Source organism: Canis lupus, chromosome 4 (genome assembly GCF_011100685.1).
Source record: "Canis lupus familiaris isolate Mischka breed German Shepherd chromosome 4, alternate assembly UU_Cfam_GSD_1.0, whole genome shotgun sequence".
In the NCBI taxonomy this organism is placed as follows: domain Eukaryota; kingdom Metazoa; phylum Chordata; class Mammalia; order Carnivora; family Canidae; genus Canis; species Canis lupus.
The window spans coordinates 37,536,778-37,555,216 of NC_049225.1; the positions used below are offsets into that span (position 1 = coordinate 37,536,778).

General features: G+C 46.7%; 1 long non-coding RNA gene across 1 annotated transcript; it reads right to left on the reverse strand.

Annotated features, from left to right (window-relative positions):
• Positions 1 to 229: 229 nt before the first annotated feature.
• Positions 230 to 17,629, reverse strand: LOC102152872. Its single transcript, XR_005358134.1, has 2 exons — positions 17,526 to 17,629; positions 230 to 1,578 (listed from the first exon to the last, which is right to left on the reverse strand). It is a non-coding gene; the product is annotated as an uncharacterized LOC102152872 (long non-coding RNA).
• Positions 17,630 to 18,439: the final 810 nt, after the last annotated feature.

Consider the following 18,439-nt stretch of genomic DNA (forward strand, 5'->3'; position numbering starts at 1 on the left):
CAATATTTCAAACTTTGTCATTATTGTATTTGTTATGGTGATCTGTGATCAGTGATTATGACTCACTGGAAGCTCAGATGATGGTTTGCATTTTTTAGCAATAAAGTATTTTTAAATTAAGGTTTGTACATTTTTTAGACATAATGGCATTGCACACTTAATAGACTACAGTATAGCGTAAACATAAATTTTATAGACACTGGGAAACAAAAAAATTTCATATGACTCATTTTATTTCTATATTCTCTTTATTGCAGTATCTGGAACCAAACCCCCCATACCTCCAAGACATGCCTATACATGTTGAACTGGCCAGTAAACAGAACATGGTAGCAGGAGGCCTCAGGTGCCCTACCTCATCTCAGAGGTGGTGAGAACTTCCCTTTACCCACCAGACAGAGAGGACCCACATGAGCCCCCTTCCGCCACCTGAGGAGACAGAATGCCACAGCCCACTTGTGGCCACATAGTAGCCATCTGTGTTCCCACAGCCCAGCACCCATTCAGACATTTTGGTGCTAATGGAACTCAGCGTTGCTCTGGAATCCCTACTCGCCTTCCAGCCCCAATGGAGTGAGACTCCACCCCAGATAGACTTGTTCAACCCACAGATAGACTTGCTCAACACTCCAGGGACCACAGCTACCATGTGACTCAGGGCTGGCCAATGAGAGTGCCTGTATTCCCTCCGCCACCCTGATTGATCAGGGAAGAGCATGTGCCCCAATAAGGACAATGACACCCCAGGAGATTTGCTCTTTTGTTGAGAGAAGAGTGGATTTCTTTTGCCTGGGTTTGAGCCTGATGGTAGCCATTTGCCACACATGGAACATCAGGATGAAGCAGAAATGGGCAGATCCAAGAGGGAGGCTGGATCTCAGCCTGAAGCTCGTTACCCCTCGCATTTATAGATATCAATTCATTTCCTTCCCCATCACCACCCAGAACAAGCTGCCTATACACACTCTGGTCTACCAGCAACACCATTTCTTCTCAAGTTGGCAAATTTCCTTCCAGCACCCCAAGATCACCTTAAACTGCCCTTCCCCTGATGGGCCAGCTCTCTGTCCCCTGCCTGAGTTGAGCAGGATCACACTGAATGGGTCCTTCAAGGACAGGACCAGTATCTCCTTTAACTCTTTATCCAGTGCCCAGCATCCAGTAGGTGCTCACTAAATGTTGGCTGGATAAATAAATGAATGACTGCAGAGGAGCAAGCTACTCGTTCATCAAGTTTATGGATGACATGAAATTGGGAGCAGTTTCTAGCCAGAGGTTAGAATCATAAAGCAGATTGGCTTGCGCAAATGAGAGTATGGCAAGGCTGAATCAGAATTGGATGACGTTCATTAAGTAACTAGTCTGAAGAAGTCATCGCCAGCAGTCTGTGAGAGCTGGGGATGTAATGGTTTCTGTGCATGTTCCACGACGAGCTGTGGCAGGCTGGACAGAGCAAAAGAAGCTGGACATTGAGGGTCCATCTCGCCATCAAGGTCATTTCATGGGCTTGTGACAATCAAAACCCTGGCAAGTCCTTCTGCCTCCGGGAAGGCACTCTTAGCTCTGTATTTTGAAGACCTAGAAGATTCAGGGAAGCAAGGGGAAAAAAAGCATTAAAAACAGGGAAAGGGAAGACAGATTGGATTTCTGAAGTCAGATTAAAGAGACTAGGGTTGCTACATCTGGAAGAAAAAGAGAGAGAAACCATTTCTCCAAAGGGCTTTCATGAGGGGCATCAGCCCCCAGTCCCACCCCCCACTGCCCAGCAGAGAAGGTGCCCAAGAAGGAGAATGATGGGCAGGGAGGCAGTGGCAGCCTGCCCAGCCCCCACTGCAGCCTCCAGAGCTGCCGCCACCCCTGCTGTTTACGCTTTTATCGTTTGCAATGAAAGACGATGATGTGTGTGTGCTCTGTATTGATTGTGCCTGTTAGATTTTTATGTCATTGTGGAAAGCGGCAATTATGCTCACCCGCTCTGGAGGGAGCAAATGGCCCCGGGGGAGGACGACACTGGGCCAGGAAAACTCTGAAAGCAGCTGGGAGGGCTCCATGAGGCATGAGGCAGGCAGAACCGGGGAGGGGGCTAGTTAAACCTGAGAAGGGAAGGAATACCACCAAGTGGATGCACCATCTACCCTACAGCCATTCATTAAACACTATGGTGTGCTAGATAATCAAGTCATAGTCCCACAATCCTGTGAGAGCCCTCCAGTGGCTTCCCTTTTGCATTCAGGATAAATCCACTCTGCTTATCAAGACATATGTCATCTGACCCCCACCTACCTCTTTGGTCCCACCTCCATCTTCTCCTCCTCGCTGCCTGGTAGCCATCTGGCCTTCTTCCTGGTCTGTCGGCTCACCAAGGTTGGCCCTGTCTCAAGGCCTTTGCCCTTGCTATTCTCTCCGGCTGGAATGATGTTCCCCACACTTTATCCTGTCCTTATCTTCACATTCAGATCTCAGCTTAAGTATCACTGCCTCACAGAGTCCCATCATGAGGACCCCAGTCTCTCTTTGTCACATCATCTTCTTTTCTACATAGCACTTTTCATTCTCAGATGTATTCTTGTCTGTTTATGGGTTCATTATCTGTCTCTCCCACCAAAAAGTAAATGCAAAAAGAATAGTGATCTTATTTACCTCTTGTTCACTGCTTTGCCACTAGCATCTAGAGGAGTTCCTGGCACACAACATGAGTGTAATGAATATTGATAAATATTATTAGCTAGTTAACAGTAGAGGAAACTGAGGTTTATGGAGTGCATTAATTAGGACAGTATTTAACTGGAAGTAACAAAATATCCAACTAGTACCCAGAGGTGATTGCTGACACTGGTCCAATATTTCAATGATGACCTCATAGGCTGAGGAATTTTTCATCTTTCTGCTCACTTTTTCTTAGGCCATTATTCTCAGCTTGCTCCTCACAGTCACAAAGTGGTTGCTGCTGCTCCTGACATAATTTGGCATTCAAGGCAGAAAGGAATAGAGAAGGCAAAATTCTGGTCTAGTTGAGTATGTCTTCCTCTTTACTAAGCCTTTTCCATTTCCAGAACACCCCTCAACAGCATTCTACTTCCAGCTCATTGGTTGAATCTATGTCACTTGCAAGAGATATTGGGGAACAGAGCTTTCTGAGCTCTGAGATAGAGGAAGGCAGAGGGACAATGGGGGGGACTTGAGTATTGAATGAGCCAACTTCAGGGGCTACAGAGAAGTGAGCAGACTTGCTCACAACTGTGACTATACATGGCAGAGCTGAGATCTGACCCCTCATCTGTCTGATGCCAAGGTCCATGTCCTATTTGTCACACCCTGACAATTCCCTCTTGGCATCTGGATGAGAGGGCACAGGCACTAAGCAGACACCCAAAGTGCCATCAGGCAGGTCATCACTACCCCCACCCCCTTCATACAGTCCTGCCTACGCTGGCCTGTGTTCATCCCAGCATCTCCCCTCCCTCCCACAGCACATAGTGCTCCAGCCACAACGATCCACTCAGAGCTCCCAAACATGCCCTGTCTTCCCTCCTCTGTCCCTTTGTACACATTGTTCAGAGCCCCTGCCAACTTTCACCACTCTGCTCATCCTTCAAAGACCAGCTCGAGTATTGTCTCCTGTAACTCTTCCCCTTTCTTGCTTAGTCACATGCTAGGGACCTGTCCTTGTAGCAGAGGGGAGACAGGCAGTAAACAAAATAAATAAGACCATTTTATAGACAGATGGATGTGGTGAGAAAACAAAACAGGGTGACATGTTAGGGAACAACTGGGAAGCTGTGAGAGATGGAACAATGCTCCCCAAAGATTTCACGTCCTAGGCTCAGAATATGTTAGGTTACATGGCAAAGGGAAGTTAAAGTTGCAGGTGAAATTAAGATTGTGTATAATAAAAATTTGGCTGGCTTCTGTCCCTGTTTCCTGGGAGGTGACCTCTAACTCCTGGGAATTTCTGGAGTGATAGGATTGTCTTTGTTATTCATGGTGGCCCCTCAGACCACACCTGAACGTTTACAATAATAGGGCCATTCAGATGAGGGCTGGTCATGCCAGAAAGACCAACCATGTGATTAGAGAGTTGGAACTTTGAGCCACCTGATACTAGCCCACCCTCCTTGGAAGAGGGAAGCTGGACATTGAGTTCAACCACATGGTCAATGATTCAACCTATTCAATCAGTCATGCCTACACAATGAAACCCTGATAAAAACTCTGACACCAAGCTCCAGTGAGCTTCCTGGTTGATAATTCTCGGTATCGTCACAAGTTGATGAGCTGGGTTAGTAACATGTCCTGATGACATAGAGCTAAGACTCTGAAGCTTCGTGTTTGCCCCCCACCCTCCACCTTGTCACCTGGGTTTCTCCCTTCTGCTGGTTCTGATTTGTAGTCTTTTATCATCATAAGTATAGTGCTTTCCTGAGTTTTCTGAGTCCTTCTAGCAAATTATAGAACCTAAGGCAGAAGTGGGAACCTCTGAATTGGTAGCCAGCTGATCAGAAGTGAAAATGGCCTGGGGACCCCTGAACTTGTGCCTGGTATCTGAAATGGGGGTAGTCCTATGGAGGATTGTGGCCTTGACTTGGGAAGTTTGGCCTCATTCCAGGTACTCAGCGTCATTGCAAATTGCTAATCGGCTGACCCTGAGTTAGGAGATTATCCTGGATTATCCAGTGAGTTCAATAATATGGGTCCTTCGAAGTGGAAGACAGAGACAGAAGAGAGAGAACCAGAAAGATAGCGATATGAAAGCAGTTCAGCCCAATGTTGCTAGCTTTGAGGACGGAGGAGGGAGGAAGGCAGACGCTAGCTTCTAGAATTAGGCAAAGGCAAGGAAACATTCTCCCTTAGAGCCTCCAGAAGGAATGCAGCCCTACCAACGCCTTGGTTTTAGCCCAGTGAGGCTCAATTTGGACTTCTGACCCCCAGAACTGCAGGATAACAAAAGTGTGTTTTAAACCCCTAGTTGGGGGCACCCAGGTAGCTCAGTGGTTGAATGTCTGTCTTCAGCTCAGGGCGTGATCCTGGGTCCAGGGATGGAGACCTGCATTGGGCTCCCTATGAGGAGCCTGCTTCTCCTTCTATGTCTCTGCTTCTCTTTGTGTCTCTCATGAATAAATAAATAAAATCTTAAAAAAAAACCAACAACCCTAATTTGTGGTCATTTATTCCAACAACAGTGGGAAACTAACACAGAAGTATTTTTTTGTGGGGTGGGGGTGGGGGTCAGGAAGGCCTCTCTGAGAAGGTGACAGTTTAAGGCACATTCTTCTGTCACATTGTTACTGGCTTTGATTGTAAGACCCTCAGAAATGTAAACCTTACCTGATTCAATTTGTTGTTGTTTTTTTAATTTAAATTCAATTTGCCAACATATAGTATAACAACCTGATTCAATTTGTACACCCATTACTTACTGGAGGCCCAGCAGAGACAACCTCCTTGGGAGCTTCTTTTCTCAGCATTTTCATTTTGTTTGTTTATTTAAAAAAACTGTATGTGTGTGTAGTCTATGAATTTTAACATGTGTATAGATTCATGCAACTGCCATAACCAGGACACAGAAGAGGTGTGGCACCCCCATGAGACTCCTGCATACTATCCTTTCTAGTCACACATTCCCACACCCCTAAGCCCTGGCAACCACTGACGTGTTCTCCATTGCTACAGCTCTGTGATTTTGAGAATGTCTCCTGTTGCATAAACGGAAAAACACATTACATAACCTTTTGAGACTGGCTTCTTTCCTTCAGCATGGTGCCTTTGACATTCATTCAAACTGTTGCATAAATCAAGAGTTTGTTCCTTTTTATTACAGAGTTATATTCCATTGAATGGATGAACTACAGTTTATCCACTCACCCACTGGAACACATTTGGATTGTTTCCCGTTCTTGGCAGTGATCAGAGCTGTTGTGAATGTTTGCGTAATGTGAGCATAAGTTTTCATTTCTTACCTTTTTGTGGTAAATACCCAGGAATGTAATTATTAGATATGGTAAGTACATATTTAACTTTATAAGAAACTGCCAAACTTTTCCAGAGCACCATTTTGCATTTCCACTGGGAATGTGTGAGAGTTCTAGTTGCTCGGCATCCTAGTCAGCACTTGGTTTTGTCTGTAGTTTTTATTTTTTTCCATTCTGCTAAATGTGCAGTTGTAACTTTTTGGCCTAATGGCTAATGATGTTGAACATCTTCTTCTGTGTGCGTATTAGCCATCCTTATCCTCCCTTGGGTCAAGTGTCTATTCAATCTTTTGCTCAGCTTTTAAATAGGTTGTTTATTTTCTTACTATTGGGTTTTGAGAGTTTTTCATTTAATTTGGATACAAATCTTTTGCTGGACACATGGCTTGCAAATATTCTCTCCAAGTTTAGAGCTTGTCTTTTCATTCTCTTGATGGTGTCCTTCTCAGAACAGAAGTCTTGATTTTTTTTTTAAAGATTTTTTTAATTTTTATTTATTTATGATAGTCACAGAGAGCGAGAGAGAGAGAGGCAGAGACATAGGCAGAGGGAGAAGCAGGCTCCATGCACCGGGAGCCTGACGTGGGATTCGATCCCGGGTCTCCAGGATCGCGCCCTGGGCCAAAGGCAGGCGCTAAACCACTGCGCCACCCAGGGATCCCAGAAGTCTTGATTTTTGATGAAGCTCAATTTATTCTCTTATGGATTGATTGTATTTTTAATGTCTTAACCATGCCTGCTCCCAGGTCACAAAGATGTTCCCCTATGTTTCCTTACAAAAGTTTTATCTATAATCTATTTTAAATTGATTTTTGTATAAACTATAAGGTTTAAACTAAAACTTTTTTTATTTGTGACTGTATTCTATCTCTCTTTTTGAAACTATATCTCTGAACAGTATTTTTTAGTAGTTGTTCTAGGAATGATGATAGACATATCTTTCCAGTCTACTTAGAATTAGAATTCTACCATTCCATGCAGAATATAGAAACCTGACCACTTCATAGGTCCCTTTATCCTCCTCCTTTTATATTATATTTGTCTTCTATATCACGTTTACCCATTGAAAATCGCATCGATGAGGTTGATTGATTGATTGATTTTCAATCATCAGAAGTATTTTATTTTATTTTTTTTTTAAATTTTTATTTATTTATGATAGTCACAGAGAGAGAGAGAGAGAGGCAGAGACACAGGCAGAGGGAGAAGCAGGCTCCATGCACCGGGAGCCCGACGCGGGATTCGATCCCGGGTCTCCAGGATCGCGCCCTGGGCCAAAGGCAGGCGCCAAACCGCTGCGCCACCCAGGGATCCCTCATCAGAAGTATTTTAAAGGGCTCAATGGGAGAATCACAGGAGAAAAATAGCCTATTTATGCAAATATCTGCTGCTTTTCCTTTGTTCCTGTTATTTCAAGTTTCTTTCTGCTTGAGAAAGAACTTCTTTTGTCTGAAGAACTTTCTTTACAGATCTTTTAGTGAAAGTTTCCTGGCAACAATTTCTCTTAGCTTTCCTTTATCTAAGAATGTCTTTTTTTAACCTTCATTCCTAAAGGATATTTCTTCTAAAGAATTCTGAGTTGATAGTTCTTTCTCAGCATTTAAAAAACGTTGTTCTACTTTCTTCTAGCCTTTATGGTTTCTGATAAGAAATGTACAGTCATCTGAATCATTGCTCCCATATAGGTCATATCTTATTTTCTCTGGTTGCTTTCAAGGTGTGTGTCTTTGGTTTTGTTTTGTTTGTTTTGTCTTTAGCTTTCAGAATTTTGATTACCATGTGTCTAGGTGCAGATTTCTTTGTGTTTTTCCTGTTTGGGATTCACCAAGCTTATTAAATTGGTATGTTTCTGTTTTTCACCAAATTTGGAAATTTTCCACCATGATTTCTTCAAGTATTTTTTTTTCTAGACCTCACTCTTCCTCTTCTTTATTTTAATTTAAATTCAATTAACCAACATATGGGTACATCATCAGTTTCAGATGTAGAGTTCAGTAATTTATCAGTTGTATATAACACACAGTGCTCATGATATCATGTGTCTTCCTTAATGCACATCACCCAGTTCACCTTTCTTCCCACGCACCTCCCCTCCAGCAACCCTTAGTTTGTTTCCTATATTTAAGAGTCTCTCATGGTTTGTCTCCCTCTCTGATTTCTTCCCATTCAGTTTTCCCTCCTTTCCCCTATGATCGTCTGTGCTATTTCTTATATGACACATATGTCCATAGACATATGGAGGTATGTTTACTTCATCTTACCTAGACCTGGAACCTCCTAGAAATTTTTGAAGTACATGGCGCATGCGTTCACAGACAGTGCTAAAGCTGCCATATACTAAGCATCTCTTATGTCAAGCACAGGAACAGATTTTGTGTTCACAGAGTTATGCTTAGGCAGCTCAGAATTTGAACTCAGCTATCCCTCTTTCTAGCTGTGTGATGCTGGGCAAGAATCCAAACATATATGATCTCAGTTTTCTTGCCATAGAAATGTGGCAAAGATCAGACACAGTAATATGTATAAAGCCCTTTACCTCAGAAACCAGAACATAGTAAGTGCCCAGGAAATGATAGCTACTCTTTTTTTTTTTTATTTTTTATTTATTTATTTATTTTTTGATAGCTACTCTTTATGTTATTATTACCACTTATTTTGTTGCAGGCAGAGTCCAGGGTTTACAAGCTACAGAGAGGAACTCTGCCTGTGTTATGCACAAAGGGAAGGTATATTTGGAGCTCCCAGAATCCAGGAGCTGAGGAACAACGGGGACTGCAGGCTGGGTTGAGCTTCACAGTTGAGTTTGCTCCTGGTGCCACAGTGTGTCAGACAAGCTGCTCTTGGGACTCCCACTGTGGGAGGCAGGTGTCATCACTGCCTTCCCATGAAAACCACACCCATGGGGAACTTTCCACAAGGAGATGAGGACTAATGATCAAGGGGGATGTGGATTCTGGGAAACCCTCCCCTTCAAAAAGACCCTCTTTCCTCTTGCTAGTTAAAAGACCACAGGCAATGAACCTCCCTGCACCTCAATTTTCTCACCTGTGAAATAAGGTTCATAACCCTACAAACTGAAGACTTCAACCAATCATGTCAGAAAAGGACTACAACTCAGGATTATACCCTGAGCTAGTGCTCAGTTCTAAGTATTATTATTATTATTATTATTATTATTATTATTATATGTGGCTGCTCTTTTAATCCTCACAACAACCTCTGGGTATTACTGATCTCACCTTCCCAGTGGAGAAACTCACAAGGGTGCTGAGATTTGGCCAAAAACACTGACTTTATTTTTTTTTAAGATTTTATTTATTTATTCATGAGAGATACAGAGAGAGGGAGAGGCAGAGACACAGGCAGAGGGAGAAGCAGGCTCCATGCAGGGAGCCCAATATGGGACTCGATCCCAGGTCTCCAGGATCACACCTCAGGCTGCAGGCGGCGCTAAGCCACTGCGCCACCGGGGCCACCGGAGAACACTGACTTTAAAGCTGCTTTTTTTTTTTTCCCTTTCCTTTTTTTTTTTTTTTTTAAGTAGGCTCCATGCCCAGCATGGAGCCCATTGTGGTGCTTGAACTCACAACCCTGAGATCAAGAGTTGGATGCTTAACCCACTGAGCCACCAGGAGCCCCAAAGCTGCTTTGATTCCCAACAAACCTTACCTGTCCTCAAGTTGGGGGTGGTCAAAGTGTTGCCACCGACAATGGGGCAGGTCCCAGTGTGTGCAGCTGATGGTAGCCCAACAGGGGCAGCATTCAGGGAAGGGGATCTTGTAACCAGGGGGGTTGTGGGAACCTCCTGCATTTGAGGTCCTGCATGTGTTGGAAGCAAAGCACTGTCTACAAACCGAGTTCACCTGCGTGTACAAAGCATGTTTACCCTCAGTGTTCCTGTGTTTTTCTCCCTGCTTTTCTCATGAAAGACATCAGTTATTTGGATGAAGCTGTCGGGATGAGAAATTGTGGGCTCAGAGACAGGGCAGTGTCCCCACCAGGTTTGTAGGTCATGGGGTTTGGCAGAAGCCTTGAGCTGACCAGGTTCAGGTTGGGGTGGGGTGGAGGTCAGGGCTGGATGGCCAGCAGGACAGGAAAGCTGGGGCAGGGGAAGCAGAGGGATCTAGTTGGATCCATCACCGGGCAGGAGGTGACAATGCTACAGATGCCACCTTATTTTCTTTCTATTTGTTTCCTTTATTTCCCCTCCACTTAAGAAAAAGCTGTAATGAGACAGCGTATGGAATGGCAAGATCGATTGTGTCGTTCTGGCCTTTGAGGGAAGAAGGGGGAAAAAATCAAATTATCGGACAGGGTCCTTTTAAGGAACTGCTGCTTTAATTTATTTTCTTATATTTTGTCAATAGCCGTTGTTTTTTCTTTTTCTTAAGCAAGTGCTGTACTTTATAAATGGATTTTGCTTGGGCAAAACAAACTCAGCCATTTCATATTTTTCCTTCCTTCTAAAACTTACTTAAAACGTGGTGAGTGGCTAAGATTTACACACAGGGTCAGACCATCCCTCAGGAGGGGAACAGGTGGCTTTAGAGAAGCACCCAGTCTCAGGTAGGAGGAGTGGGCAGTCAGGGCTGGACATGGCAGCAGATCTGTGGCACGGATGATCATCCCCCAGTCACCCAGTCAGGACCCCAGGCCTGTTGAGGCTCCATGTCCCCCACCGGAGGAGACATTTTAAGAAAACAGATTGCCCCACCTACTCTTGAAGAGTCTGACTCAATGAGTCTAGAACAGATTCCCAGCCTCTGTGGGGTTTTTAAATCTCAGGTGATCGGATAATAAATCCTAGCTCCTTGGCTTGGCCTTCAGGCCACACCTGTGTGACCTCCCTGCCTCACCCCATTTCCCCCCAAGTGCCCTGGACTCCCTGGTGCCCCCGGTTTCTGTCCCTCTGCCTCCTTGGCCTGCAAGTCAGCCTCACCTTCTCAAATGGCAGAATCTGTTCAGCCTCATAACCCTGGGCAAGTGCCACCACTCACTCACTGGGTTATGCAGCTGCTCATTGAAAATGTATTTATTCAGCACCTTTATATGCCAGGCACTGGGCTTGGCATTACAATGAGTAATGTACAAAGATACAGAAAAAGGAAGAGAGAATCCTTGCCCTCTGGAAACCCACAGAACAGATGAGGGGAAAGGAGGGAGCTCTTTCTGTCCCCTGCTGTGCCACACTCCAAGCAAGGGTCTCAGATCCAGACATCCCTAGGGGTCCAGCAGGCCCCCACATGAATGAAGAAGCAAGCCAGGCCTGGCTGATGCCAGGGGCAGACCCCTTCCAAATGGGGCTGCAGCCCAAGTGTGCCTTATGTTGACAACTGGTTTTTCAGGAGAAGCTAGAAATCCAAGTATTTATATAAAATTTCCTGGTTTTCTAAATGCAATTCTGGTTTCCTTTAGGTCCAGCCTCCCTGGGAGCCACACAAACCTGTCTGCCTGCCTGGTGCTGGGGCTCTCTGGGGTTGGGTATTAAACCTCCCAGGGACGCCTGGGTGGCTCAGCGGTTAACCGGTCTGCCTTCAACTCAGGGTGTGATCCCGGAGTCCCGGGATCAAGTCCCACACTGAGTCCCTCTGCCTGTGTCTCTGCCTCTCTCTCTGTGTCTCTCATGAATAAATAAAGTCTTTTAAAAAATAAAATAAAATAAACCTTCCAGAGCCCATCTCCTGCAGGAGGAAGGAAGGGGCAATGTCTGGGTGGGTGATGCTTGACCAGAGAGCCTGAGCTGCAACGGGGCTTGGATGCCTCCCCAGGGTACCGCCACCTGGGTCCCCAGGTCCTGGAGCCAGCCCCCTCCACCACACAGGGAAGCCCGGCCAAGCCAAACATTCCCCTTTCTCCACTGCAGCGTCTTCCAGGAAGGCGGCTTCAGCCTGGTCGCTCTGCAGACTTAAATAATAAATTGCAGGTAAGAGAGGGAAATTAAGCAATGCAGGGTAGGGAGGTGAGGGCTGGGGGCTGGAGGCTGTGAAGGAAATCTGATGAGGAGTCAGCGAAGTGAAGAGAAGCAGGCGGGTGGCGAGGGGTGGGTCTCTCCACCACCCCATCCCCTGAGCTTAGGCCTGGAGCAGAGCCGCATTGCAGCCTCCATCTGTTGACACCAGGAATCTAGCTTGGTCCTGCCATCGCTCAAAACAAGATGAAGCCCCCTGTCAGGCCCTCACCTGCTCAGCACACCCCTTCAGTACAAGCCTTGCTCACACACACTTGGCACCCAGGACCCATCAGTTTTATCCCCAGCCTGGTCCATTCTGATGAGTGGGAGAGAGGTGCCTCAGCAACTGTCTTCACACACCGTTTACTCTCCCTTCCTCCCTGCATCCCTCCTACGCTGAGAACCCCAGAGTGCCCAGTGTCTAAGACTAACATGGCACAAGCAACAGGTCAGAATGTTCTGGTCAAGCACTCTAGAAGACTCCCCACCAGGCTGGAAGAGCCCTGGAGTGAGGAGATGGGAAGGGGTCTCTGCCACTGCTGGCTGGGAGGAGTGGGGAGAGCCAGCCTGGCCCTGTGTGCCTCCCTTTTGAAGCAAGGGCTGGGGAGCAGTGAGGCCCCCTGCCTGGCTTCCACCTCCATTTACACATAAGAAATTTCTTTAGGAGGGATCAGGACAGACAGGTTTGGGGTAGCGCAGAAGATCCCCCTGTGCCCCAGGAAGGCAGAATGCTTGTCTTGGAGTGAGTTGGGCACCAGAATGGCCCTGGAATGTGACTGGGGGACCCCAGTGGCCAGAAGGGAACATGTGGCAGAGGATAGACCCTAGACCAGGGAGAACTGGCGGAGAGCTCTGGGAATAAGGACACAGCGAGGACACTGGCATAGATGCATGGTGGGCTTGGCCCTTAGTCAAGGCCTTGACCCTTCATGGGCCCCTCCCCTACCTTACTGAGAAGGTGGGGACTCGAAACTGACAAAGGAGACCCAGGATTAACCCAGAACACCCAAACTGACTACATTTACACCAAGTTTACCAAAATAGGGGCTAAGGTAGAAATTAAGTTCAGTATTAGAGAACCATTTTTGCCCACCTGAGTTTGTAACCCTAGAGACTCTGCCCCTGCTTGGCACAGAGGTCTCAGGAGGCATCTGGTGTGCAGGCAGGGGCCCTCGTGAGTGTTTCTTCTGTTCCAGCCTCTGTCCCAGGACCGGGGATACAGCAGAGAGCAGCTGAGGTCCCAACCCTGGACGCTGATATTGGAGGTAGAGGAGACCGTCAGGATGAAGGAGAGTAACTAACTGCATGAGCTCATACCAGATGGTGGGAACTGTGGTTTTGAACAATCAGCACAAGATCCCGTGATCAGGACTGCCCTGGAGGGAGCCCAGGAGGGGCCTCTCTGAAGAGGAGACACTGGGTTGAGTCTCCAATGAGAAGGAGGTAAAGGGGAAGGTCAGACGAGAAAGATCATTTCAGGCGGAGGAGGTGGCAGGTGCAACAGGCCGGAGATAGGCCCGGGCTTACAGAAGAGTAAAGGGGAGCCCCACGGACTGCAGCCCCATGTGAGCAGAAGCAGTGAGCCCCACAAGGCCCTTCATTCTGTGTGAGAGAAAGTCAGGGGCTGGAGCAGATGAAGCAAGAAAGACTGGTTTGATTTACTTCTTTTAAAGAATAGATCTAAAAAAATAATAATAAAAAAATAAAGAATAGATCTTGATGACAGGGGACAATCTGCAGTGAAGCACAGGGACCTCAGCCCCCTTGGATGGTGCTGGGTGCAGTGTCCACAGCAGGCTCGTGGCCTCACTGGCCAGCCTGCAGCCCCTAGCCCACTCCATGGGCTCTGCCTCCACAAAGATGCTCTTCCTCCACACCACACAGCAAACAGTACAGGAACTTAATTTTCGGAGAACCAAATGTTTCCAACAATATGTCCTGGCTTCTTTTTTCTCTTCTTACTTTCCCTCCAAATAACACTGCCTGTGTCCCTTTACCATTTCTGTGTCCTTCAATACCTCCCTGATTTGCCTCTCCTTGTTTTCTCTCCATTTTCTCCTGTTGCCGCCTCACCGCGATAAACATTTGTGCTTTCAGGGCACCTGGTTGGCTTAGTCGATGGAGCATGCAATTCTTGATCTCAAGGTTGTGAGTTCAAGCCACACATTGGTTGTAGAGATTATTTTTTAAAAATTCATTCAAAAATAATAAAGAATAAAAAATTCTTTCATTCAGTCTCTCTCCAGGGACCAAATGAACACTTCTTCTGCATATGCTGTGTGCTAAGCACACACTCGTGTAACCTGTGACAATTATCACAGGACTTTTGTTTATGATTAGCAGAAACCCAAACCACATTGGCCTGCAATGGAATGGCTTACATAAGTAGCAAGTCCACGGGTAGCTCTGGCTTCAGGTACAGCTGGCTGGCCCCAGGGGAACAAACCATGTTTCTAAGATTCTGTTAACGAACTGAATGTTTCTGTCTCCCTGTAAATTCATATATTGAAGCCCCAACCCCTAATGTGACTCTATTTGAAGATAGGGTAGTAATGGTAGTAATCAAGGTTAAATGAGATCATAAAGATGGGGTCCTGATCCCATAGGATTGCTGTCCCTTATAAAATGAGACCTGAGAGTACTGGCACTTATGCTGTCTCTCTCTCTTTTTCTCTCCTTGCCTTGGAAGAATACACTGAGAAGGTGGCCCTCTATAACCCAAGAGGAGAGGCCTCAGGATGAAATCTACCTTGACTTTGGACTTCCCAGCCTCCAGAACTGTGAGATATAGATGTCTTTTGTTGAAACCATTGAACATTGAAATCCATGGTGCTTTGTGACGGCGGCCTGAACTGGCTGGGACAGACTCCATTCCTTTCATCTCTCTGCTCTGCTGCCCTCAGAGCTGGAGTCATTCTCAGAAAAACCCACCTCTTCATGGAGGCCTCCCAGCAACTCGGAGCAACATACTCACTGCTCACCACACCGGGGAGAGCCAGCTTCTCTTTGTCAATAGTTTCAACAAATATATAGAATACAGTTTGAGCAGTTAGTCCTGGATCACATCCCCACACCTGAAGCCAAGGACAGGGGTTGAACTACTGGGAAATGAAGTTTTCCAGATGAGGGCTGCACAGGTGGCAAGAGGAGCCTCAGGCAGGAACAACAGAGTCCCCCTTCCCACTGTTTAGGGTAAGGACTTGAAGGCTCAGGGAACTTAGGGTCTTGTCTGGGATCCCCACAGCTCATTCTTGCCCAAAGCCTGATGATTCCTCACCCTGTACCCACACAAGGACATGTCCCTCTGTCTCACAGCCTCCTCTTAGCTTCTCCTAAGACCACTAGGTCACCCAGTTTTCCTGCCTGCCTCCTTTCTCCCTCCTCACTGCTGGTTCCTGTCAGTGTCATTCACCACAAAGGGGTTCCCTGGGCACAGGGTGATGTGTGGTTCTGCTCACACTCACTCAACCCTCTTTATTCCCCTAGAATCTGTGTGCAGCCAGATGGATGGGTCCCAAGGAGAACGAGGGGGGAGGATGCAACTAGATGCATGCCAGCATCCATCTGCATGGTCCAGGGAGAGGAGAAGAGCCTTCCATGCTGTCTCCATGACCCTTGTGGGAGTCCCCACTCACTATCCCCAGTGAAGCTGCGGATTTGTATGACTGTTCAGGCCACTAATCCAAGTGTGCCAAAAACACAACAACGTGTTCCCACTTTCTGTATTCTTTATTTCAACCCCATTTTCTGCCCCGCAGCAAAATGTAAGACTTGGTCAGCTCAGTAATTGGGGTTTAAACTCTGTTGATTCAGATTTCCCTCTCCCCCATCGTGTCCCTAGATATCAGTGAATTTGGGTGCTGTCACAACATATGGGGGGGTGGCAGATGGGTCATAGGTCAATGTCTTCCCTGCTGGCAGCCCGCCAAGACATGTTTTGGCTGTCATCTCCCTTAAGTGTTGGCAGCAATGAAGTGTCTATGTTCCCCATCTGGTTCCTGCTTATATGTTTGGGTGGTGGCCCCCTTTGTCACAACTGGGAGGCCCAGTCACTCCCCTAGTGCTCTGAGGCTGGGAAGCTTCCTAGGCTGCCTCAGGCCCTTGCTGCAAGCTGCCTCTCATCTCCTGTCTGTTGTCATCACATCCTGTCAGGGCATAGGATACTGGAGGACCTCACCCAACCAGGTAACAAAGCTCATTTGCTCCCTGCAGCCAAACCCTCAGCTGCCTTGGGGGCTAGTTCTCCCCAGCCCTGCCAATGATACGATAAAGAGGGCATCGCAAGCATCACCAGCCCACACTGGGGAAGACTTCACAGTGTCACCCACCCCAGGCTGGGTGAGATGAAACCACAACTCTAGGGGAGATGAGGACATCTCTGGTGACACCTTGTGCTGAGAGCTACACATGAGAGTGGGGGCTGGCTGCAGAGGAGCAAATGAGCTCCCTCCATCAGGTCCCTCCATGGGTCCCTCCATCAGGGGCAGGTCCATCAAGGCATTAAGATGCCCAGTGGGGCAGCCCAGTGGCTCAGCGGTTTAGTGCCGCCTTCGGCCCAGGGCCAGATCCTGGAGACCCGGGATCAAGTCCCACGTCAGGCTCCCTGTGTGGAGCCTGCTTCTCCCTCTGCCTGTGCCTCTCTCCCTCTCTCTCTGTGGCTCTCTCACTAATAAATAAATAAAACCTTAAAAAAAAAAAAAAAGATGCCCAGTGAAGAACTGCTGGCAGAGACTGGAAAAACTACTCTGCCCACCATGCAGAGGCCAAGTGGACCTGGGAATTGAAAACACCAGCTTGCAGTTGGTGGGCAAAGCTCAGGAGCTGAAATCAGGACTGGGGTAGCCTGTCAGGCTAGGCTGGACCTGCACATCTTTGGTTCTCTGTGTTGCTACTTTGTGAGATCCCAGCAGTAACAAAGCCGTACTCAAGGAACCTAAGAAGATGGTTATTCATCTGGGACATAAAAAGGAATGGGTTGCAGAAACTAGAGGGAGAGACTCCCCAGGGCGAGGGTGAGACTGATTCAAGAAGCAGGGGCCCTGGTTTAATTAGTAGAAGCAAGAGTCCCTTGCAGGGGCCATCAACTCAGATGAAGAGTTGCACTCAGGACAAGTGGCTCATTTGCCTGGTCATGTCAGGGAGTGCTACTTGGCCTCAGCATTTTCCTGGCCTCTTGAAAGTATTGATGGCATCAGCCAAGTATCTTTCAGTTACAAGTGACCACTTGGAAGGGACCACAGCCCCACTGTGACCATCAATCAAAAGATGAAATATGCTGACTTATAACTAAAAGTCAAGAGGTGGCTGAGCTGGCCACTGGAAGTCTCTGTAAAGGTTAATTTTATGTGTCAACTTAACTGGGCCACAGTGCCCAGACATGTGGGCAAACATTATTCTGGGTGTTTCTGCAAGAGTATGAGAGTATTTCTGAATGAAATTAACCTTTGAATCGGTAGACTGTATAAAGTAGACTACCCTCCCCAATATGGGTGGGCCGTGTCCAATCAGTTGAGGGTCTAAATAGACAAAGTGACTGATCTCCCCCAAGTAAAAGAGAAATCTTCCTGCCTGACTGCTTTTGAATTGTAACATTGGCCTCTTCTTACCTGCAGACTTGAGCTGAAAAATTGCCTCCTCCTGGATCTTGAGCCTGCTGGCTTTTGGACCAGAATTACATCATTGGCTCCTCTGGGGCTCCAGCTTGCTCACTTCCCTGCAGATTTGGGGACTTGTCATCTTCCATAATCACATGAGCCAATTCCTTATAATAAATCTCTTTTAATATATGCATCCCCTTGGTTCTATTTCTCTGGAGAACCTTGATTAATACAGCCTCCCCGGGGTTTTTTAAGGGAAGGAAGCTCCAAGCTGAAATCAGGAAGTGGCCTGAGGCTGCCTCACGTGGCCAAGATCTGACTGAGATGAAACCAACCCAGCAAAGAACTGAGCTAGGAATGGGAGAGCTAGATAAGCTCTCGAGGGTCTTGGAGCCCATGGGTGCACCAAGCTCATGCCACCAACTTCTGAAGTTGCCTCAAAAAGCAACTCCTCTTACTAGGATGGTTAAGATTTTAAAAAGTCAGACAATAACAAGTGTTGGTGAGAAATATGGAGAAATCAGAACCCTCATACATTGCTGGCGGGAATGTAAAGTGGTGCACCTGCTGTAGAAAACAATTTGCAAGTTTCTCATACACAGTTACCCTATGACCAGCAATTCCGCTTTTAGGTATGTACTCAAGAGAAATGGTGTCCTCACTGAAAGGCATACACAAATGTTAACAGCATTCATTTTTCATAATAGTAAAAAAAAATGTGGAAACAACCCAACTGTCCATCAACTGCTGAATAGATATACAAAATGTGTTCTATCCATACAATGGAATATTATTCAGCCATAAAAGAAGTGAAGCTCTGACCTATGCTACAACACAGATGAACCTTGAAAATGCTATGCAAGGTGAATTAAGCCACACACAAAAAGCCATGTAGTGTATGATTGCCCGCATATGAAATGTCC